Raw genomic sequence first — 23411 nt, forward strand, 5'->3', positions numbered from 1 at the left:
TGCTCCAAACAGGAAAGCTTTAGTGTGAATTTCATGGTAAACATCTATCTCCATCATTTAGTTCTGCCCTTCAGAATGAAGACATGAGTTTGTTCAGCCAGAGCCTTTTCCCAGTACACCGTGGAGAACAGGATTTGTGATGAGATCTGTTTGCAGGCTGGACTCAATGGTTAACCAGTCAGATTAATAAATGCCAGAAGGAGGAAATAACAGGCAAGTTAAACAGAGAAGAAAAGGGTCTCTCCACATTGCCAGATAGCAAAGGTTTACAAAAATTCTCTGCCTTTTGGATAATTCTCCCCAGCTCTTATTTAGTGTTATTTTAAAAGAGCCAATGGCAGCATCTTTCCAGTACAGAGGTGCTGGGGTTTTCCATGCTGGCATTCTTGGAAGATCCCAGCCAGTTCCTTCTCTCTCACCTCTTTCTGATGAAAATGAAAGATGGGCCAGATGCCAGCTGGAAGTAGCTCTTCCTTCAGCAGTATTATCTGATGAAGGATGGTTGATTATACAACAACGATTTATTTTATGGGAAAGTATTACAATTTTATCTATTTATTGTTGATTTTCTCAGTCATTTTATTATTTCACAGTGTCTCAGGGGAAATACCTGCCATTTTTACAGCTGGTGCAGAACAGAGGGACTCCAGCACTTGACTGGGTTTCTATAGGACTGGAGATCTGTGCCCTGCATGAAGGAGGGGAGATTCTAGGTACAGCCAAGAAATCCAGTGGAACAGCCAGTGGATGGAGGTTTGGGGAAACTTTTTGCTCCTGTAATTCAAACTAACTTGCCTGCTTTCCTTATGAGAAAAGGTATTAGAGTATTTAGATGATAAAAACCTCTGTTCCTCATGTCTGGAAACAGAGTTGAAAACAGTTGCACAGGGCATGTCTGAACAGCAGCCGACCACAAGACTTTGTGGTGATGCAGGGACACTCAGGATGGTGTCAAACTTTCTAGCTCAGATACCATCAGGGCAGCGGATGAAGGTCCTCCTGGGTCACCTGTCCCTGTAAAAACCATGTATTTTGGAAGCACCCTGCTGTGCTCTGTGCTGCAGGAACAAGACCACTAACCGCAGCTCCTAATTTCAAGCAATCTAGCATATTCACACACACTGCCATCACAGCACGGCCTACAACACAGGGCATATTAACAATAACACTGTTAATCAGGTTATGCAGGAAAATGGAGACTTGGTCCTTACACATATAGCATCTTTCATATTTGTTGCAAGGCCCTTTCTGTATAAAAAGATGGAAAAATAAGAGACTGCCATGAAACCTGCTTCCAGGTGAATTTAGGCTGGAGGAAATGTGAAAATATGCCCCACAAAATGAAAAAAAATCAGCTTCTTTCTCAAGATTGTTCTCCCTATATTACCTACTTTTGAGTATTTGAGTGTTTTCTCCCAGGCCAGGCTAAGAACTGGCTGTTAAGACTTGTTGCTGACTCAACCCACCAAGACACTGAAACTGATGAACCAAAGTAAAGCCAGTGGGAAGTAATTCTGGGACTCTGTGGGCTATTTCTGCTACACAAAAGCCTACTGCTCCTGCTCTGTCCTTAGCACAAACACAGCATGCCCCATCCCTGCATCCAGCAGCTGCCACGTGCTCTCCCCACACAAGGGATGAGTGCCTTACCCGGAGGGCTTGGGGCGACACGGTCCTGGCTGGGGCAGGTTCAATAAGGCTCTTGTCTTACTTGGGCTTGTGCTCAATTGTGGCCCTGAGCAATGGAGCCCTCTGCTTATCCTGACACGAACCTGGCTCCTCACTGAGGAGAACAAAAAGGATGATAAGGCATAGGAAATTTATCCAGCTGTATGAGCAGAAAGGATGTGGGGATTACACTGTGCTCATTCAGCTCAAAGACTGCTAAAAAGGAAAGGAGAGAAACTGTTTAACAGCTGCAGTTTACTGAGGCCCCAAATATAACAATAAACTAGACAACAAGGGCAAAAAGGCAGAAGTCAGGTGTTTTACTTGCACTTTCAGGTGGTGCAGCACACGGAGAGACCAAGCTGGTTATTTAATGAAGAGATGAGGCTGGCCTTTAATGCTGCTGAAAAAGAGACTGTTCTGCAAGCATGAAAGCTGCTGAATAATACGTTCAGTGATTTTTTTCTCTTTTCCTCCCCAGGTATGTGAAAAGCTTTTCATTTATTTTATGTATCTATTTGAAATATTTCTGTAGTCTGACTGAGCCATGGTTTGGAAGCAGTTTTTTAAGCTTAGTGCAAGCCCTTGATATTAAAAATTGGAGCAGCCTGGTTATTTTGGACTGTATATATAAGTCAGGTATCATGATTTCTTTGGCCAAATGAATGCAAATCTTGGAAACACTTCAGATAGTCCTTTTTATAGGCTTCAAACTCACTTTAGGTAAACATTTGCTAATGACTTCAAACTGAACATGCCAGTAAGCTCATTTACTAAAAACTAAAACAGAAAACGAATACAAAAGGATTGCAAGTACTGCAGGCAGCTGAAATGCAGACCTGAGCAGACTGTGACACTGTGCTTTCTTCAGATCTCCATCTACACAAAAATTCAAGCGTGTCCTTTCAACAGGGCTTGTCATTCCCTTAGCCTGTCACTGCCACAACGTGCTGAAATCTGCAGCATGCCTCAGTCACACAGCTCTGAGCATTGTACAGCTCTATCATCACATGCCCCAGGAAGGAAGTCCTGCATCAGAAAGAGCTCATGAACTCAAATTTCCTTTCAAACAAATGAATTCAAAGTAATTGTTGCTCTTACCAAAGTATTGACCTTGCTATTGGTTACAATGCCTGGTAATGGCCCAGGTAATGCCTGGGAAGAATGAACTCCAGTCCTGCGGAGTCCTCCAGTGGGGCCTGGATGTCACCTTGCAGGCTGCAGTCCTGCGACTCTTCCATGCCATCCACAGATTTTGTTGAATGCAGCTGCAGGCACCGTGCCTGCCTCTCATTTCAATGCACAGCACCCACCTAGCTGCTATAACCCCCAGCCCGCACTCCTGTTTCTGAAGAGGAGCTATGAAATGAGCCATGTGCCAGCATTGCAGAGACATTGATACAATGAGTGCACATTTTACTGTTCCAGCCTAAAAATACTTGTGACAAAGTCCCTTTGAGGTTCTTTTCCACAAGCACTGTTTGCTCCTCATTGCCTGGCTGCAAGGAGAGGTGGGGAAGCTCATGCAAACACAAAGACGACAGGATCTACCAGGCTCCTACAGTGCTGGGGCTCTTTCCATAACCACTAAAAAAAAACCCAGACTGTCTACAGGAACTTTCCAACAACAAGAAATAAAGCAATAGCAATGAAAAGTCACAAGATCTCTGGAGTAAAAAGGCCTGCTCTCCTCAGCAGCTCTGTCCTAAAGCGCCCATGCTCTCTGCACCCCCACAATCAATGTCCAACAAGCTCACTTCCTTAGACACCTACTTTTTTTTCAGTCTATCTGTGAAAACATGAAGTCTTTTTTTTTGTGACATGGTGGAAACGAAAGCACACAGAGCTTGATATTCAAAAGTTAAGATATATTGGCTTAATCCTGTCAGAACTTTAATGTAGATTATGTAGGGACAGGCAATGACCAGAGGGAGGGAGAGAGGTGTAAATAATCCAGAGGAGTGTGGACTTGTTGGCAGGGTGGATTTATGCCCTGTCTTAATAAAGTGCCCTTTCATCTCTGGAACCTGGGCTCAGAAGCCAGTCTAGACAGGAATTAATGGGGCTCCTTCTCCGCTTACAGTTCTGAAGGTTTCCCAACACCCAGCATTCTCATATGAAGCAAGGAAGTGCAGATTTACGGGATACACTGTGAGCTCAATCACCCATAGATACTACTTTTTGCACTGGGCTTTTAAATGCAAACTCTGACCATTCATCCAAGAGGGTCTGCTGCTCGGCCAGAAGAGAAATTAAATTCACTTACTACAGCCTCTCTATGTGATTACCATTCTGAGATGAAGCCTGTCAGTTGGGAAGCCTGTTACAAGGAGACAGACTGGAGGTTGCCAGGAAAATGGTGGCGTGCACTGCTTTGGGCCAGGACTTGATTCTGCCTGGAGATCACACTTAGGACAATTACTTACTCGAGGCAATACAGTACTAGGGCCTGCAGATGCAGAATTGCAGTCTCCTGTGGTGAAGGAAAACTGCTAATGTTTCTGCTTGCAGTGAGCCTTCCCTTCTCTTTTCTTGTTCCCTTCCTAGGGGTCTGAAAGTATAGGTGAGGATGGAGCACCCAAAAGCTTTTCTCAGTGAGGGATCTGGGATGTCACTGGAGTGCACAGCAAAATATGTGCACTATGAGCAAAAATGTATACATCCAGTGGGATTTAAAGTATTTAAAGCAAAATACTTGGGAAGAAGTTTTTTTAGGGATTGTTATTTCTTGAACTGTTCAATTGCCATTCCTGGGAAAAGCCAGAAACTTCTCATTTCCAGCCATGCACCAGGACCCCCAGATATAGAGACATTCAGTTCTTAACTTTACATGTTTAATTTTCAGCAAGGGAAGACATGGAGCAGCGGGCCTCACTGTTGGCTATTAGGAAGCCCCTTTATGATGCAAAACTTGCATCTTGTCTAAGTATAAGGACTCCAGCAAGTAAAGACAGAACCCATTAAAGAAAAGGAATCAGAGAACAAAGCGGTCTCTAAAGGCATAGTAAGAGGTAAGAGCCCACAGAATTTGATGATGATGGACAGTGTGACAGATGCTCTTCCCAATGCATTTCTTCCACAGATGCTTGGACAGTAAAGATGGAGGTGGCCAAAGAACTTGCTTCTGGGAACTTGAAGTTTTACCCCAATAGCTCCCTGCTAGGCAGGAAGGCCAACCCTAGGACTATGCAACTGGTAGACTCTTGAAGCAGGATGTGCCAGAATCACAGACAATGTATAAGCAGTTGCCTGCACAATGTTTAATTCTGTTTAAGCCTAGCACTCAGACTGAAAACTTTGACTTGTCCTAGTGATGTGTGTCCTGTGCTGCCCAGAACCATCTCCAGAACAGGAGGAGCCCTCTCCTTCCTTCTTCTTTTCCCTCTCGGGTCAGTTTTATACAAAAGCTTACGGCACTGCTCCATGAGGCTCCCGTGCCTAGGGAGGGAAGGGTGGCAGAAGCTTTGTGTTTGATAAAAAATGGCTGTGCGAACATGAATGATATCCACAGCTGCATCAGTTAGATAGCAACTGCTCTCTTTGCCCTAACCCAAGAATCTCCTGGACCTGCCTCACAAAGCAGGGGCTGCTACCAGAGGTCCGGGTCAAAATGCAAGCTAGCTCCTGGCCTAGTAATGTTTCCTCATCATGCAAAGGTCAGCAGTGAGATCTTGGGAGAGGAAGGACCCTGACTCAGCTAAGCTCACTTCAGGAGCATACACCGCACAAAGACTGCTTTCTGCCACCTGCTGAGGTGTGCTGTCTATCAGCAGGAAATGTTAAAAGGGGTTAGAAGCAAGGAAGGGTGTGGAAGAAGATCAAGGGCTTCTTTGTCATGCAGGGTTTTGTGCATTAGTAGAATTCATTAGTGCAGACTAAGAATAAAGAGCAGTAATAAAGCCCATTAGACCAACTTTGCTCCTCTGGAGCCATGGAAAACTCATCTATGGCAGGGTGCAGCTGTAAGCTTGCTTAGCTCAGATCTCAGTCTGCAGCCAGAGCACGGCATTTGTCTGGTACGAGGTTCAAAACAAATTAAGCCTTTCTGCTCTAAGCAGTACTAACACGAGCCAGCATAACTTTTCTCCCAGCTTGTTTCTCCCAAGCAGCTTGCCTATATCAGCTGTAGCACAAAGGAATGCAGCCAGTAATGCACGTGCAGGGTGAATCTTACCTCTTATTGTTTCAGTCCAAAACCTTTGCTGTGCTTCGCTCTGCCAGGTCCCACTCCACAGACAATTTAGAAGCTTGTGCAGGGTCTTCTGAGACCATATCATGGATGCTCCAGTGTGTCTGAGGCTCTGGGCTGGACGGCTCTTGGTTCTCAGCTTCATCTTTCCCAGAGCTAGGTGCTGTGACGTGCAAAAAGCAGAGCCAGGGAGGTAATGGAGGTCTGCAGCACAGGGTGAAAATCCCCCATCACACATGTTCTCCTGACAACTTCTCCTTTGTGCTCACGTGGTGATTTAAAACTTCCCACTACCTGTAAAGAAAGGAAGACACAGAGAAGTGGATGGGAGATAGATGGCACTTCGTGTAGTGGGACAGCCAGGAAAGCCCCAGGGCCTGATGTGGTCCAGCAGACCATGCTGTGTGCAGCTGATGCGGGTCTTGCTGTTATCCCCCCAACACATCACTGCTCCACAGCTCCTTTCATTCACGCAAGAAGACTCGATGCTATCTCAGGGATGTGTTAGTACGAGACCAGCCTACAAGGTCTCTATTTACAGACCTTGGGGCACCTGCAGCTTTTCTCTTCTGGGTGACCGAAGGTGTCAGGGACAAGACCAGGGCCTCTTTTTTTTTCACACCCCTGTCTCTGCTGTTTTTGAGCCCAGGTGCGTACCATTAGCACATGCACACAGGGCAGTCTTTCCTGTCGCTGCTGCTGGGAAGCTGTCATCTGGCATCCAGCACTGCTGACACGTGCTGTCCCCATCTGCCCCACTCCCTGCGGCTCTGCCACCCACTCAGTGCAGGGCTGAGCCTTGTGCTGAGCAGGGGAAGGAGGGACTGGGCTTTCTGAGGAGCAATTTGTGCTTACGGCCCCCCAGAGCGCACGGGTAATTTGCACAACTGAGCGAGATGCCGCCTATTGTGGAGCAAATGGAAGTGGCCTGAGCTCTTCCTCCCACCTGCACTGTCCCCTGCCAGAGCCTTGCAGATGCTAATCAGCTCCGGAGGAAGCTCCTTCTGCACGGGGGATGTGCTGCAGTGAACCTCCCTGGCTCCCCCAGCTCCAAGAAGCATCCATCAAGGAAGACGCGGGGCTGTGTGTCCCCAGTGCCTGTGAATTTTTGGAGCCAGCTCCTTTGCTGGAACCAGTTCTGCGAAGCTGTTGGCATACATGTAAGGAGGATGGGGATGATATGGAGTGGGAGAATGTGAAGACACCTAAAAAGCATGAAAAATCTGGGGCTGGATGGGATAACCCTGCACCTTAATGAAACAATCCTGGCCTGAGCCCTGGGAGCAGAGGGGGGCAAACCTAGCCCAGCAGAGGAGCCTGCTTTTCTCTGGGTTGGCCATGAGCAGAAGTCTTCAACCCATGGGAGATCCTGCAAAAGCCATGATGTTCTGTGAGCTCTGAACACTAACGGCCCTTTACCTTATCAGAGCTAGGTAAAGGGAACCAGGAACAGCAGGGTCCCACATGCAGCTTCTTTACAACCCCTTAACAGCCCTGGCACTTCAGTTCTGCAGCTAACTGCCCCCTGCCTTTGAGGACAATCACCAGCAATTCCCACTTTCACTTCAGTGAAAGGTGCCAGAGTGTGCCAGGGAGCGGGGGTGTGCTCCCTGGGGGTGTCCTTCAGGTGTTGCAGGGTGCTGTGCCAGTGCTGGCAGGCTGCCCTGAGCACAGCATAGTGACAAGGCAGGATCCCAGTCCTGGGAAAGGGACTGCTGGGTTATCTGGGGAAGCAGACAGAGCTAACACTAATGTTTGGAAAAGGAGCGGCAGATCCGCAGCACGTGGGCAGCAGTAGGGCCTCCGCAGAGGGAGCTGCCTTCAGTCAGCTGCAGTCGAACCTTTGGTCCCAAAGGAGCAACTATTTCAGGAGCTTGAACCAACGTGAGTTAAAAATTACTGTTAATTACCGACCCCTGTAAAGGCAAAAGCGCTGCGTAATGGAGGAGGTGCACACAGGAAACAAAAGCCTACGATTCAATCCCAACAGCGATTAAATTGGCGGAGGTTACGTCCTGTAACACGGCATTACGGAAGACAAGGCAAACAAGATTAACCCGCATTGACAAGGTATTTATCCACAGCTAAGAAGAGACCCGCGCCGCAGCACCTCTGTCCCACAAGTTTACACCAGCCCACAAGAGTCTAATCCCTCACGGCCTGTCAAGCTATTAGGCAAATCTCTGGCTCTCATTTGCCTAATCCAATAGGCCCCAGCTTCATAAGAAAGACCTCCCGGGGGGCCTCAACAGTGATGTTTGTTAGGTCTCATATAAGTAAACAAAGCTCTGAAAGCCAAACAGCTTCCTCTTCCATCTGGGATCCCAAGACCCTCTTAACCTGGAGATAAAACCAACCACGCTCAAGAGAGGAAGATGTGTTTGTAACAGGTTGAGCCCTGCCTCCCCACGAAGCAGCGCCAGAAGGATTTTACCATCAGTAGTTCTGCACTTAACACCTGGTGCGGAGGTGCCAGGTGCCGGATTTCACCCCCAAGCCCTCCTATCATCAGGGACTTATTGCAGAGCTGATGGGATCACAGCACTCATTGCCTTCTCTTCTAGCTTCAGCTGAGGAATAAGCAGCGTTAAAGCATCCCTTCCAGACCAAGACGCTTTGCCTTCATTTGCTAGCATTGCTAGGCAACCAAACACTTTTACAGGCTTTTACACCCAAATCTGCAAATGCTGTCTTAGAAGCCCTCTAAATATTTTTCTGAATCTGGCCACGGGCAGTGCTACCTCTAACATTGAACAGAGTGCATGTATTTTGCTGCTCCTCAGATTTTAGGGCACTACTGCCTCTGCTCTAGGGATACGGGCCTCCCTGGTGCTTTAGCTAAGGATCCAAACTGTCTTAAGGCTCTCTCTGCGCTGAGAACTACTCTTATCTCTGACACATCGTTAACAATGCCCTTGACGACGTGGTTTGCTCTACAGACAGGCAGCCCTACAGGGAGGGTTCAGGCAGATGAATAGTCACTCAAGGCTTGGCTGCCTACCAGTCTTTGCCAGGCCTCTGTGGATTTGGAAACTAAGCTGAAAATATCACAGAAAAAAAAAAAAAAAAAAAGTTTCCCAAAGGGCCTTCCTCTACAGCTTGAGTAAGGCAAACGCTCATCACAATTTCTTCCACAAGCAGCGTCTTAAGATGCAGGAAAGACTTTTGCTATACAGTTAGTACTATCCCTCTCCACACAGCTAGCTTGGTGCTGTATGGTCAAAGGAGGTGTGAGCACCTTTACAAAGTCATGCACAGGCTGGCAAATCCATAGGGCCCTAGAACAGTGGCAGTCAAAGCCTGGCTGCTCTGGGTGTGATGGAGGTAGGCTGGCTGGGTCCTCAGCTCATCTCTCAGAGGCAGCATCATCTCTATGGGCACTGACATGGGCATGCGCAACACATGGAAAGCAAAAATGTTCATCACTTCCATCATACGCATGATAATTTCAATGAAAAGAGGAATTTGAAAAAGAACGTTTGAGCTTTAAAATGTAAAAAGGCTTCAAGACATTTTTTGGCCATCTGGTCCCCCAACCTCTGCCCCCTGCCCAAGTTGCAGACACATCGGTATGAAAAGTTGCATGTTTTCTAGCAGTCCAGAGCAGAGTTCCCTTAGAGACTGGTGGTAAGAGGGGACCTTACCCAGCACTGTAAATCCTTCACATGCACCAGTTGAACAGCTGTTCAGGTTAGGTCTCATTTAGATGCAAAGCAGTTTAGCCATCAGCAAGGATCTCTAATGATGCAAATCAGTCGTGTGTCATCCTAGCAAAGAAAGACAAGGGAGCTGTTACTTGCTTGAATCCAGTGCATTTCAGCAAAAGTGCCATTTGATAAAAGAAAAGGGATTTTTACTGTTGAGTATAGCCCACCACCCTCAGTCACTCTGCAGCTGAGATCAGAGCTAAATCGCTTATCTTTACATTTCCATACAAATCAGATTATCCATGAACAGCTAATTGTTTCATAAGTGTCACTTGGAAGCTATCCATTTCCAGCACAAGTAAAGAAATTGCACTATAAAACTGTCTGCCTTCACCATGAGTCACTTTAGCACATAGGATGAATATTTGGCACTCCTCACTTTTTCAGATTAACTCGCATATTTATTTTGGAAGAAAAAAATGGACAGCTTTAATTCCTTCCCATCAGAATTCCTCATATTTGCTTAGCTTATTGAAACTTTTTAATAGACTGTACAGTATGTGAATATGTTATGCAGTGACTGCTGATGGAGACGACATTCACATCTCCTTTCATCTAAAGGAAAGGCAGAAAAAAATCTATAAGAGCGTTTGATACTTTGTTAAGACAGTCACTAAACCTACAGATTAAGTCACCTGCCATGAAGAAAGGTTTCATCCCTCTGGCTGAGGCCATGGAAACATCAAGAGAGGGTTTAAGTTCAGTGTTTCCTGGATGTACTGTGTGTTTCTCTTCCAAAGAGAAATTCTAACATGTTGCAATTAAATTTCTTGAAGATCTGTTCTAAGCCAGGCTGGGAAAACCTCTGAGAAAGAAAAGAAGGCTTTGGTCTTCAGAAACAAGTCAGTTTTCCAAGGACAGGAGTCAGTAACAAAATTCTTGTAAACTATAATCAAATGATCATTTCCATATTACCACAAAATGTTTTTCCCTGTATAAAACAGATATTTCCTCAGCTGCTCAGTCTCATGAGAAAGCAGTTATATACCTTTGCAAAAGGATATTGCTTAGCCTGTGGAAAAAAAGAAATTCTATGTATTCTCCTAAGCGTGTGACCACATACGTCACCTAAAGTTTTTTTGTTTTTTAAAGCCTAGTTTAGCTCAGTATCAGTTAATTATACGGTTTGTTAACATCACTGGAGTACTACATCAAACAAAAACGTAATGTCCTTCTAGGTGGGCCTGATCTAAATGTCATACCCAAAAACTGAAACCAAGAGTTCTGCTTTTAGTTTTGCTTTTTGCCAACTAAAATCTTGCAGTGTGTAGGGACTGCAGGAAGAAGAATCACCAAAAGTTACAGTCATCCCCAAAGTGCTATTGGAAATTCAGCATGAGGAACATGCCTTTTCCCCCTACTCACGAACGAGGTTCATGTTATAGATCCTTTGCCAAGTCACTTATCCCAGGCTGCAAAATGTGGTATTAATTAGCGAAGGGCTAGTGAAAAAAACTGCAGAGCAATATGAGTGGTGTATCATTACAAGCAAGGCTTGTGTCAAAATCTAATGTTTCTGTAAATGTATGGAAAATGGCCCTATCCAGTGACTTAAGCAAGGACTTGAAAGCTAAAGGAAATTGGAGGTACTTCACGCAGGCAAGATCCTTCGGTGCTAAAAGACCCTGCCTCTGCAAGGCTCTACGTGCCCTCCATTCCTATCAACCGAAATGAAGGCTGCAGGAAGTCCTCCCTCCCTAGATCGAAGCCTAAAATTGTCAAATAGGAAAACAAATGTAGGTACTAGACATCTTTTTGTGAGTGTCAGTTCAGCAATCACTTTATTACAAGTAATTTTAGTATTGAATGTAGTGCAATTTCAGTAATTTAGCCAAGTACAATGATGGATTAAAGTGCCTGGTGATCGACGTTTCTTTCACCTCCTGAAACACAATTATTATGCACTTTACTCAATAATAGCGTCTTGTTCCAACTAAAATACACGTTGTGTAATTCTTTAAACCATAGAATCAAAGCAATTAGAGAGGGAAATGGTTGATTAGGTCACTGATTCCATCCTGCTGCCAGCCCACAAGTGCTCTCTGCCACATATCGGCTAGAGTTTTGCCCAAGCTCCTTTGCATTTGCATGTCTCAATGACAGCGATATCGATCAAAAAATGGAGACTTCATCCACAGGTGAAAGATGCAGCCTTTTACTGAAGAAAATCCTGCATATTCACAGTGGGAGAGATCTGAGAGGTTTTCACCTCCTTCATATGACAGATGACTGAAATACTTTCAACCATAATGTTCTTCAGTGAACTTTTTCCATGGAAGCAGTTTCACTGGAAAAACCTCCAGGTTTCCCCGCTGAATGAAAAGTTTAAATCCTGCTTTTAAGCCCGAAATTCCTCTCTTTATACAAAGAGAGCTCAATATTTAGTATTTTTTAAAACAAAAATGAAAAGCCTGACTGAAATTTTACTCAAGAAAAGCTGCAATTCCTGACCTGTTCTGGCAAAGGGGAACTTCAGGTGCAGTTTCAACTCCTCTTTTTAGGGAGCTCAGCCAGCCAAGCAGTCTCCCTGCTCTGGAGACTGGGGACCTCTCTGCCAGAGGAGGCTGGGTGCTCATCGCCACGTCCCAGAGCAGGGAATGGAGCAGACACACAGAGCCTGGCATTCTGTAACACATAGAGATACCTGCCTGCATTTCCCATGGAAACTGCACTCACGCTGCTGGCTTTGTGCCCTCTCTGTATTTACCCTTGGGTGGTATCCTTGAGAGCAGGTGCAACCTACGGAAATGGCACATTTTAAACAAATAACAGAGAATGTCTTGAGAAAGTAATCTTTGAACATGAACTCGTGCAAGCTGCAGGCCAGAAAAATCCATGCCGTGGAGTTCCTCCCATCCAAACACGGAAAAAACAGACCAGCAGGGAGCTGCCCATCCAGTCTGTCCCACAACATGTGGCCATCCCAGCCTTGCTCATGTCAGCCAGCTGCAGTAGGGCCAGCGAGGCACTGCCCACGCTTGGCAGCCCCAGTGAGGCTCCCAGGGTTTGCCATATGGCCAGCACAGGCAGGGGATGTGACATTCAGATGCAGCACATGACAAGCTCTCCCATTACAGATAAGCTCAATTAAGGAATTAGAAAAGAAAGAAATGTGCGATTCTTCTGGAGAAAACACAAGCAAGAAAAACCATTCATAAACCCAGTCCTCACTCCACTGCTCAGCTAAGAAAGAAGTTTTTTTATGTACTGTTGGAGTCAACAGACTGCTCTTGGTGTAAAACACTCTTCTGTGAAAGCTGGCGTTAAGATTAGCCTGACAATGTGCTTTTCACTTGTATCTTAGCAGCCTACCTGCCTGGTTATCCTCCAGGAAGGCCATCCTGTAGCTGAGCTGCACACAGAGATACCAGTATCCTCTCGAAAGATGCACTGGCACAAATGACCCAACATGAAGCACCAGCCTCCTCCTCCTGAATTTCAGAGGTTTTGAGGCTTTAGCCACAGCAGGAACCCCTGCAAACCTGGAAAGCAGGAAAAATCCCTGGTGCAACTGCTGGGTGCCATTCAGCTCCCCCCGTGAAATCACAACATTTACTTTGCAGGGCCGTGCCTGTGTCTTGTCAGACACACAGCCTCCTGCAGCACAGGAACAGGCTCTGTTCCCAGCTCTACCACAGACTTCCCGCATCTGTCTGGAAAAAAATCACTGAGAAGCACATCTGAAAAAATGTTACACTCTCAGCTCCAGACATTTGATCTAACACCTGGCCCAGCTCTCAGCAGTGCTGGACAGTGCAAACACTGTTGGCTTCGGCTGGGGCATTTCTGAAATTCAGACCTGATGGGCAGCAGGGATGGAGGGAACATCTGCTTCTTCACTGTGCTACGCAGACTTCACACTAAGGTACCTTTTCAACGGAGCTGTGTACAAGTCAAACCAGTTAAACCAGCAAACAGTTGGTCTTTGTTCTGCACACATGCCAGAACATTAAAAACTCTCACGGTTTGGCACCAAAAAGACAGAGACACAAAACTAGCGACTGCATTTGGGAATAGGAGTCAAACTCTCTTACTTCTGTTTCCCCACGTGTAAACAGGGGACGCCAACTCCTGCCTCCTGCTTTGGACTCCCAGGCATTTGCAAGGCACTGAGGGCATCCAGCAGAAGACACAAAAGCAGCTTGCAGTACTTTTTGCTTCATCTGTCTCTTTGGCAAGCTTCTAAGATGCTGGCTGGACACTAGGAGTGTTTGCTGTGTCAAGTACAAAATAAGACACCGCTGCACATGCTAAAAAATAAACTACTGTTGATCTTGCTGAATACACTTGCTGCTTTTTGACTTTTCATCTGATGCATTATATTCTACCCTAGACAAGCAGTAACTGTGGGGCAATGGTTGAACACTGCACGGATCTTTAGAAAAAAAGAAATATAAAGTTTCAAAACTATTCCCTTGCCTTCCCAGACATTTTTGCACAAAGTTGTCCCTGAAGAAGTCCCAAGATGGAGTTTGCCTGTGATACTTTCTGCATTTGCTGCCTTGCTGGAGCAGTATATTTGTGTTGTCTGTGATGCTACATGCAGCTAAGCCAGCCGTGCTGCTCTGTGGTAATGGTCTGTATGAAATGAGCACGGGACCTCATGCCCCAGCTGGTATCAGTCCTCTGGATGTGCCATCTAAACTAAGGAGGCAGAAACAGGCTGATTATTTACCACTCAGCAGTCCTGATGCCATGATTCTGCCAGCCCCCAAGGAGCCATATCTTGCATTACAAGGAGCAGGCTAGCTGTGGGGACACGTGTGACCTCGAAGCTCCTCCTGTGTGGGGTGACGGCAGGCAGTGAGGATGCGGCAAGCTCGAGGACGAGTCGGGCAGCGGGCGTTCCTCGCTGTCACACCCCACCATGTCTGCTGGAACATGCCCCAGATGGGGATCACTCCTCACCAGGGCTTTTTCAAATAAGCAGAAAAAAGCAAAATGTCAAATACAATAGAGTAAGTAAGGAAAAGTGGCATCTTGTGCTCCTCTGGTCTCTTTCATTCCCAGGAGTCTCTAATGCTTTAAAAGAGTGGCGACATTTCTGAAAGCAAACCTTTTTGATAAATGATGCAGTTATTTATTTTGCAGAAAGCCAAGATTTGTCATGATGCCGTTTTCAAAGTAACACAGCATCTAACAAAGAGAATCATAGGCAATTTACTGTGTGACACTCCATCTGTCTCAGAGGAAGAAAGACCTTGTTTGACCCTCTCAGGATTTGAACCTGTAATTCCACTGAACCAAGGGCTTTGAAACCTGAAGCGCGGCAGTTTTCCCCCAGAAGATAAGACTAGGTTTTCCTGTTTTCCATGAATCACCACAAACCCGTAGACTGCTGTGGAACGTGAATTCCCCACTGCACAGGAAACATCAGCATCTGCACATCCCATCAGCCAAAGGTGACCACCGCACCTCCGCAGCCATCCAGGACACTATCCTCTCCTGTCAGTGCTCCCAGGTTGCGCACTGAGGCTGGAGGAGTAAGATCTTGCACATGGGATGGATGCTGCCTGCTCAGTGCTTAAGCCTGAGCAAGGATGCTTCAGCATCCTGCAGGCAAATGGAGTTTTTTTTCCTTGCCTATTATTAGCAAAAGCAGGGAAAAAAATGCTCTGTGCTACCTATGCTGTAATGCACTTACTGATTCACAAAGAGCAATGTGTGTGCCTACAGAGGCAAGTGCAGGAGTAACCAGCAGCATCCCAGATGTGTAGAATTAGAACATATTTAGGAGTCTTGCTTAGCTTGAATCCCCATCTGCCCTAAGACTCTGGCACTTCTCCACTGGGTGAAAATGCAAACACAAACTGAGGCAAACACAAACTTGCCAGCAGCTTGCCTTCTCCTGGGAGCATGACCCACCGGTCCGAACACCAGGTCTGATGTAACAGCCAGGCGTTGCACTGGTGAGGGCCTGGCAGAGACAAGCCTCAGGGTTGCACTATCATCATGAGATAAACACACAGAATTGCTCAGTAGATCCTATGATGATCCAAAGCTGGAGGGACCTTGCCTTCATTTGCTGTCCTGCTGAATATCGCACCCAAGACCAGTACAGCCATGCTGACGAGAACTGGTTGCAGCTGCCCGGGGCACAACGTCCATCCTCGGAGGGAGCAACCCCGAGGCAGGCTTCGTGCAGGCATCCCCGTGCTGTGATGCAGGCCTGGCACCCAGACCCTGTTACTCCCTCAGCCTCTGGGAATGACAAATTGTGGCAGTGAGCTGAGCCCAGAAAGGCTCTGCGGGGCTTCCAAGGCAAGAAGCATGTAGTTGCTGACAGCATTTTCTTCAAGTGTTGCCCAAATCTGCAACAAGTCACAACAGGCTGGTAATAAATTTGCCCTGCCAAACACTCCCCTGGAAGAGTCTCTCCTGACACCCAAGAGGGGAGACCTCGTGCCCTGGAGGAAGAAAGGAGGAGGCTGAGGCCAGTAACCAGACACTGCCTCGGTGTCTCTTTGCTGTGTGCTCAAAACAGGCAGCCAAGGGCACGTCTTCAGAGGTCAGACACCTTTGGAGGACGGCTGCTCGCCAGGCTTGCGGGAAGCACCACGTAGAGCCAGGGTCTCTGCCTGGGACAAGGCCACGGGGAAGGGGAGGTTGTTTCGTGCCCTTGGTGCTAAACCCTCTGCTTTCCCTCGCCTGGGCCATCCCACCCGTGCTGCAGGTCGCAGGCCCCCTCTGTAGGCCCAGAGGCAGAGGCGTTCTTCATCCACACAGAGAAGCACTGCCCTCACGCACAGCTGGGAGAGCACTGCCTTCACCCTGCCTGCAGGGTATTTTAAAGATCCTACACTCACCTTGAACTGCAAGTGGGGAAAGGGGCCAGGCAGGTTTCAGGCTTTATTCTGCAAGATGAGGAGGAAGGGGCTGTGGTTAGAGCACAGGACTGGGCATTAGGACATTCAGGGCTGCAACTCTGCCACCATGCACAGTGGAGCCTGTTGGTAATCTGTGTCTGCAGGAGCCTGACCCTGCTTGGCTCAAAGCCTCTCCAGTGAGGTTTCCCATGCTCACTGGTGTTGCCACACTGGCTTAGTGCATCTGTGGAGGGATCTGCAAAAAGAAAGATCTCTGAGAAAGACTTATTTTCCCTACCAACTGCCCCCCTTTTTACAACCAAGCTGAAGGAAAACATTTCGTTCTGCTTTGAGGAAGCGACTTTCCCCTTCCCGTTTCAATGGGTAAAGGCACTGGCAACCCCAAGGAAACCCAGACAGCTCCCAGCACATTTTCAGCCAGAGAAGTGCCAGGGTCCTGCGGTGGTGAGGGGTAATTCAAGCTAAACAGGGCTCCCAGATTTTCCCCAGAAGAAGAGCATCCAAACCAGACCTGAACTGCAGCGTGGAAACAACTTGCAAAATATGATCAGAGAGCAACTTGCACTACTGCAGTGTAGCAATGGAGGGGCACACAACCTGCCAGGGAGGTGCCTGCAGCGTCACCCCTTCTCTCCCTCTCTGCTCCCTCTGTTAGCATCATCTCCTGCCCAAGTGGGAGAGTGTGGCAAACACCCGCCTGTGTGCCTGGCAGAGTGATCTGCTTTGAGATCCCAGTGCCTGCCTAGTCCTGGGACCCCAGCGCTGCTGCCCTCAGGAGATCCAAGCCAGGGCGTGCTGGCTATTGACGAGGCTTTAGCAGCAGGAAGAATTAGCAGAGAAGCGTTCATGGCTTTGGGTCTTAATGAGATTCATTTCCAAAAAAGCCCAGGGTCTCCTTGCAGAAAGGGATCACCTGAGGACCTTGAAAGGAAAAGAAGATGTACTTCATTAGCACTACAAGAGCTGAGCTCTGCAGGAAAGGAGAAAGGAGAGTTGAGTCCAGGCCACACGCGTGTCAGGGCAGCATTTTGCTCCATCTGTGGCACGGACATTTGAGTGTACTGGATTCCAGGTTAACGGAATATGCACGAGTGCATAGTCTTCTATAAGCAAATGAGATGCCACTTAAAGGTCACACTGAAACTGGCCTCTCTGTGATTCCCTAGGAGTGAAATAGGATTTGTGGCCATAGTAAAAAATACCAGAATTGCTGTTTAGGCTGCACATAGCCTGGGATCTGGTTTCAGGGGCTTTGCAGGGACATTCCATGCCACTTCCAAGGACTTGTTAAAAAAATATTTCATACCAACAGAGTTCTGTGGTATTTTTTCCAGCTAGTCCTGCAGGCTACCATGGGGAAATTCACTAGCAGGATTGCTGTAGGACTCTGACTCACACAGGAACTTTTATTGCTGCTTTTAAATATTTGACTGCCTTTTGGCTGCTGGCAGAAAAGTTATTAAATGTTTTACCAGACGTGGCCTGAAACTCTTTATAAAAACATCCTGGCCTGGCATACAGCATATGTCTCTACTTATCTCTGTAGCATGTGCTCAAAGCTTTCACATGTCCCCTGGCAGTGGAAGAAACTTGGGACCTTCGTGTTTCTAGGCTGCAGATAAATAGAGCATCCAATGTCCTGTGCTCGTGTGAGTAAATCTTCTGGTATGCAAATGGTCCTGCTGCATCAAATTTGCAGGACTGAAAAGGATGAAGCCCCAGTACAGACTCTAGGTTATGTCTCATATGCACAGTTCTGTGGCCTGATATTGCCAGGATCTGAATACTTAGACACTCAACTCTTACTTGAGGGACTAGATCGAGTGAGGAGCTCTTGCAAGTAGTCCTGTTAATGTCACTGAGTTGGGTGACACTTTTAGTAGCGTGACACATTGTTTCTTTGCTCAAAGCCCTTTCCCCTCCATCATTGTTCTTCTCCTTCATCTTCACAAATTGAGATGAAACAAAGAAAAAGCATCCCACAAACCAGAGTAGAGAGGAACTCCTTCCCAGCATAGCGTGGAAGAAAGCAGAAACAAAATCACCGCCTGTTTCTGCTTTCACAACAGCAATAAATCAGGATGTTCTGCTAGAGGGGCTGCTCATCAGAAGTACTTGTGCCTGTACTTCGTTGCTCTACTCCCTGATTATTTTGCCCTGTGACACAGTGATCAAAAGCAGTGGGTTATCACTAACAGTGCCTGCTGCTTAGCCGTGCTTCAGGAAAGTAACAAATACAGCTTGAACTTCTTTGCATCTCTCCACAGGCAGCCTACAACTGAACGCACCTGCAGAGGTGATAAACATAAGCAGTTAAGTGGAAGGAGAGAGGATTTGCACATCAGTGGCACAGCAGACTGGAAGCAGCCCCGCTCCTACTGCAGGGGGTGAGAGTGTGCCTAGACTGCCCCTGGGGCAGCTTACAGGGGTTACCTCTAAATGGACTAGCTGTGGTACTGCTGCACATCAACAGCTCAGAGGGCTGCCAGATTTCCTGGGGATTTCAGGCTCAAACAGCCAGCCTGCACTGGGCTCCTTCCCGCTCTGCTGGGAAAGCTTGCAGGGAATAGCTTGGAGCTAGCTCAGGGTCGTCCCTGCGGGCTTCACAGTAGGCAAACCTCATGTGTTCTACAGCTGTCGGTGAGGCTGAACTCTGGGGTAATGCAGGGCAGATCCAGGCATAGCCCCTGATCTGAACCATTTCACTGCAGACTAACCCCAAATCCCTACCTTTCGTCAGCTTCTGCTTGGGTGCAGATGGCAGGGCTGGGCCCTGCTGGGCTGGAGGTGCAGAACAGCCACTGGAGGAACTAAAAAGGCTCATGGGTGCCTGGGTGCAAGCCTTCCCTGCTCCAACCCATGCATGTGCACTGCTCTGATCCACCTCCACCAGCTGTATCCAAGCCATCACTCCTTGCAGAAGATGACTTGCACATTATCACAAACACCCGCACAGGTCCAGCAGGAGCAAGCTGCAAGCCCCACTGCACACATCTCCCCAAACCTGAGGAGCAGGATCTATTTGTTTTGAAGATTGCTTTCTCCCACATGTCCGAAGGTGCCGGAGCAGCCCTGCATGTCCTGGGGAGCCAGGGAGGGCAGAGCCCAGCATTACCAAGGGCCGCTGGTGCCCTCTGTTGTCACAAAGAAATATAGGAGCTGCTGAGAGCACGAGTGGGACATGCCACCCAGCACAGGGAGCAGGGCACCTCTCTGGGTTACAGGCATCAGGGCAGGGCTGAGACTTGCAGCTCCTTCCTGACTGCAGCAGAACTGAATGGATTTAGCTTTGGGTTTGGCTGCTGGTGGGTTTGGCACCCACAAAGGGCAAGACTGGCTGTTTCTTACGACTCCTTTATCTCTGAAGAGATCTGCTGCATCAACCAGAGGATCTTGGAGCATCCCAGGATATTGCTTTTGCCTTCCTAAAGAGCTACAGGGATGCATATGAAACAGTCCCTGGCAACCACACCCAGGGTTCTTAACTAAACACTACATGTGCAAAAGAACCCATGCCTTCTTTTAAAAAGGAGATGCAGCATTGCCATAGGTAAGGTTTGATGCCTCAACACGTGTGGTGGCAGAGTGATCTCTGCTAAGAGATCCCTGCAGTCCCTGCTGCCCAGCTCAGCTGCTGTTCACACGTTGTTTTTCACAAAGCAATACACCCACATGTTCCAGCACCAGCGCCTGGCTGCTCTGAGTATTGCCCTGGACTGTGCCCAGGATCATATGGAGTACTTGAACTGTAAATTCTGCTAGCAGGAAACCTCACCCACAGTCCTGGCACTGCTCTGCCCCCCTCCCACCTTCACCCTGCAAGCCAGGCCAGCAGTCACTTGGACAGGCAGCGTTTTGCTGGGCTGACTGCTGGGATTTCAGCCTGCCTTCCTGGTCCCTCACACCTCAGTGCTTTTGTTCACAATCAACAAGAGCTGGTTTCACCCACTATCTGCTGACTTAGTCTGCTGTAGGGAGAGGACTGGCAGGCAAATAAGGTTTGAGTTGTGGTGATGGGGCCAAGTCTAAGTCCAGCTAAAGAGCAAAGCCTGTTTTTGTCAAAGGTGTTGAGATCTCCAACACAGAGAGCTACAAAGGGGAGAATGTGCCTAGAAAACTTGGCCCTATATGCATCGCTTATGACTTTCTTATGGTCCTGACCCAGACACACAGAGTTTTGGGCTCTGCAGCTTGTGGCCCCAAAAGACAAATCTGACAGTCTATCTTACAGTACCACCTCCTTCCCTATCTTCGTAAGGGGCAGCATGCCTCACACCAGCCTCCAAACAACAGTAGGGCCCTGGGCATCACTCAAGCACAAGGTTTTGTGCATTGTGAAGCCAGTTTGCAGCCTCCCACCACATTCCCAGGTATTGCACAGAGCTTGAATTCCCTACTCACCTACTAATAGGGGCCCAACCCTGCTGAACAGGCCCCTGATGTCTTGGAGATTCCTCAGGCTCAGGCGCACTTCAGGGCCTGCAGATATGATAATATAGCCATCACTTTAAAAACTAAAATACGCAATCAGGTTCTTAACTGGAGTAGTCAGATTTGACTCTATTCAGAGCAGAACAAACATCAGTAGGAAGTGGCCAGTTTCTGTCTCTGCAGTGATGGTCAGCAGGAATTTGTGTGCATGTCACAAGGCAGCACTGTGGAGAAGAACCATTCATTTTTCTACTTATTTAGTATTTTAATAGCAATTCAGCACCTACCACAAAGAACCTCCTTACAGTCTATAAAAGTTTGTGTAATTAAGTATTAACATTAATTATTATTGCAGATAAAAGAAAAATTGCTACCTGGTCAACTCAGTATAGATTATACTCTTTATGGATTACCTCTGGAGAGATGCAAGTTATCAATATTTGTTATTAAAAAGAGCTGCAACAATTGAATCCCCTGCTTGCTTGTTAACTTGTTGCTAATAACAGAGCTCAAGAGCTTCAGATATAGCAATTATGTGTTATATTTCTTCATGAATGATTCACTGACATACAGAAAATCTCTTCTAAAGCCACCCTGCATCGCTTCCTTCAAACCCCACGAACACTCCTGCTTCAAAGTCCTCATCCTGAACATCTGTGGGAATCACAGGCTGCAGAGCAATAGACCCAGCTGGGGCAATTCACCAGGCCCTGAGAATGAACATCAATCAAATGCTCCACAGAGCTCTGCCTCAAGCACAGATGACCTTCCCTAGAAGTCGGTTTTATCTGGGAGGGCAGCAGGACTCAGTTTCTCACCGAAGGGAAGTTTTTCACACACACTGTCTCAACCTCTGCATCATTGCTGAAGCATCTAGCACACAGCAGAAATGAAAGGTAACACATTGATGTGGGCTCTTCTTTAGGATCTCACCTGCATAACCAGGAGCAGACCCATGTCCTATATACAGAGCCAGCTGCTGCATTAGCCCCCAAGCCCTGCAGGGTGCTGCCCTACAGGCAGCCCCGCTCTGCCTGGGTGGCAGCGCTGCGGGAGCGAGCGCTGGTAGGCCGCACAGCCCGCCTGAGGAACTCCTACCTCAGCACGCTCTATTTTATTTAACAATCCCATTTCCTTTTCCTGAATTTCTGGAAAGAGACTGGCGTTTCTCCAGGGTTTTCTCTCTAAAGTGCAGCCTACACATGGAAATAAAAACATTTAGGAAGGGATTGGCCACGCTAATTGGCTGAACACCTCCAGCAGTGCCAAGACGCTCGCAGGACAGACAGAGGTGCGGAGCTTCACGCCTTCTCCTGTAACCACCGAGACAGCCTGCTTCCAGAGCAAGGAAAGGCAAGGCTGCCTGTGTGCTGTCTCTCTCCCAGCCCGCTCTGTCAGTTTTTAATCGATCCCCCACAGGGCAGCGGGCTTGGGCTGTCTGAGGTCTCAGGCCAGACAGAGCTGCACGCATGCAAAGGGATAATAAGGTTTAGGAAGGATCGATTTCATTACAAACCCCAAGTAGGAGCATGGCACGCACAGCTTCTGCTCACTGTAGACCACACCAGATACGCAGAACTCCTTCCTCAGTATCATTTAGACACAGCAAATGCTAGATAATAAATAAAAATTAGCCCAGCTGCACTGTGGAAATGGAGAGCCAGATATCGTAACAAAATCATTGCGGACATCCCCCATGCGTTGGTGTTAACCAAAAAGAACAGGCAAAAAAAAAATAGGCAAGAAAAATCACAAAAAAATTGGAAGCAGCTGTTGGCTTAAAGATGTTACAAGATAACTGTTTTTTTTTTTTCCCCTCTTTTTTTTTTTTTTTTTTTTTTTTCCTTCTGCACTCAAAAAGCCAAACAGGGACCCAAGGGAATCCTCAATAAACAAAGAAACAAATAAGCAAGCTGGTAGTCAACAAGCAGAATACTTTAGTCTCTCACGCTGCTTTTCTTCTGAATGGGATAGCCAGTCCAAGCCACTGCTAAACAGAATTTAGGATGATGATCTTGAAAACTGTATATTTCAAATTATTATTATTTTTTTTAACCAAGAATATTGATCGTGTGTGATTCTTTGAAAGTAATATGCTAAATACAGCCCTTGGCTAGCAAATTTTATTCTGTTTGACCCTGTATTTCTTCTGGAAAGTAGTATTTAAAACCCAACTCAACCGTTTTGTGGACTCTTAGATTTAAAGGTTGAACACAGAGTAAAAACATACCTCCCCATTGCAGGTAGAGAAAAGCAAAGTATTCTTGGCATTTTAATCACCCCAGGAAGATCGATGGATGATTTTATGCTTTTTTGTGGAGAAGGAGAGGACAGGGAAAAAAAATCACATATATCGATTCCCAGGCATCAGTGAAATGAATAATAGGGTGAAATGTCCTACGTAAGTTCTTTGCAGGTCTTGTGAAAGCTGCCTGCCAAGGAAATGTAGCTGTGCATGTAGGTTGTGATTATGCTAAAGAGGCACTAAATTAGTACATTACATGCCCCATTTAGCACTACTGTGCAAAATCTGAGAGTGCTAATACATTTTGTTTCTAGGGTCAAGAATCATTAAAGAATAGAATCATG

At 47.1% G+C, this 23411-nt stretch overlaps 1 long non-coding RNA gene across 1 annotated transcript in view; it reads right to left on the reverse strand.

The window, feature by feature from the left end:
* The window catches only part of LOC311441714, an 82814-nt gene that overhangs the window by 40502 nt on the left and 18901 nt on the right, over window positions 1-23411 (reverse strand). Inside the window, exons 8-9 of the long non-coding RNA XR_014696170.1 lie at window positions 9502-9624; window positions 5843-6151 (exon numbers count right to left, since the gene is read on the reverse strand). This is a non-coding gene — a long non-coding RNA (uncharacterized lncRNA). The remainder of the gene's footprint in view (window positions 1-5842; window positions 6152-9501; window positions 9625-23411) is intronic.

This window comes from Aythya ferina (genome assembly GCF_964211825.1).
Source record: "Aythya ferina genome assembly, chromosome: 9".
NCBI classification, from domain to species: domain Eukaryota; kingdom Metazoa; phylum Chordata; class Aves; order Anseriformes; family Anatidae; genus Aythya; species Aythya ferina.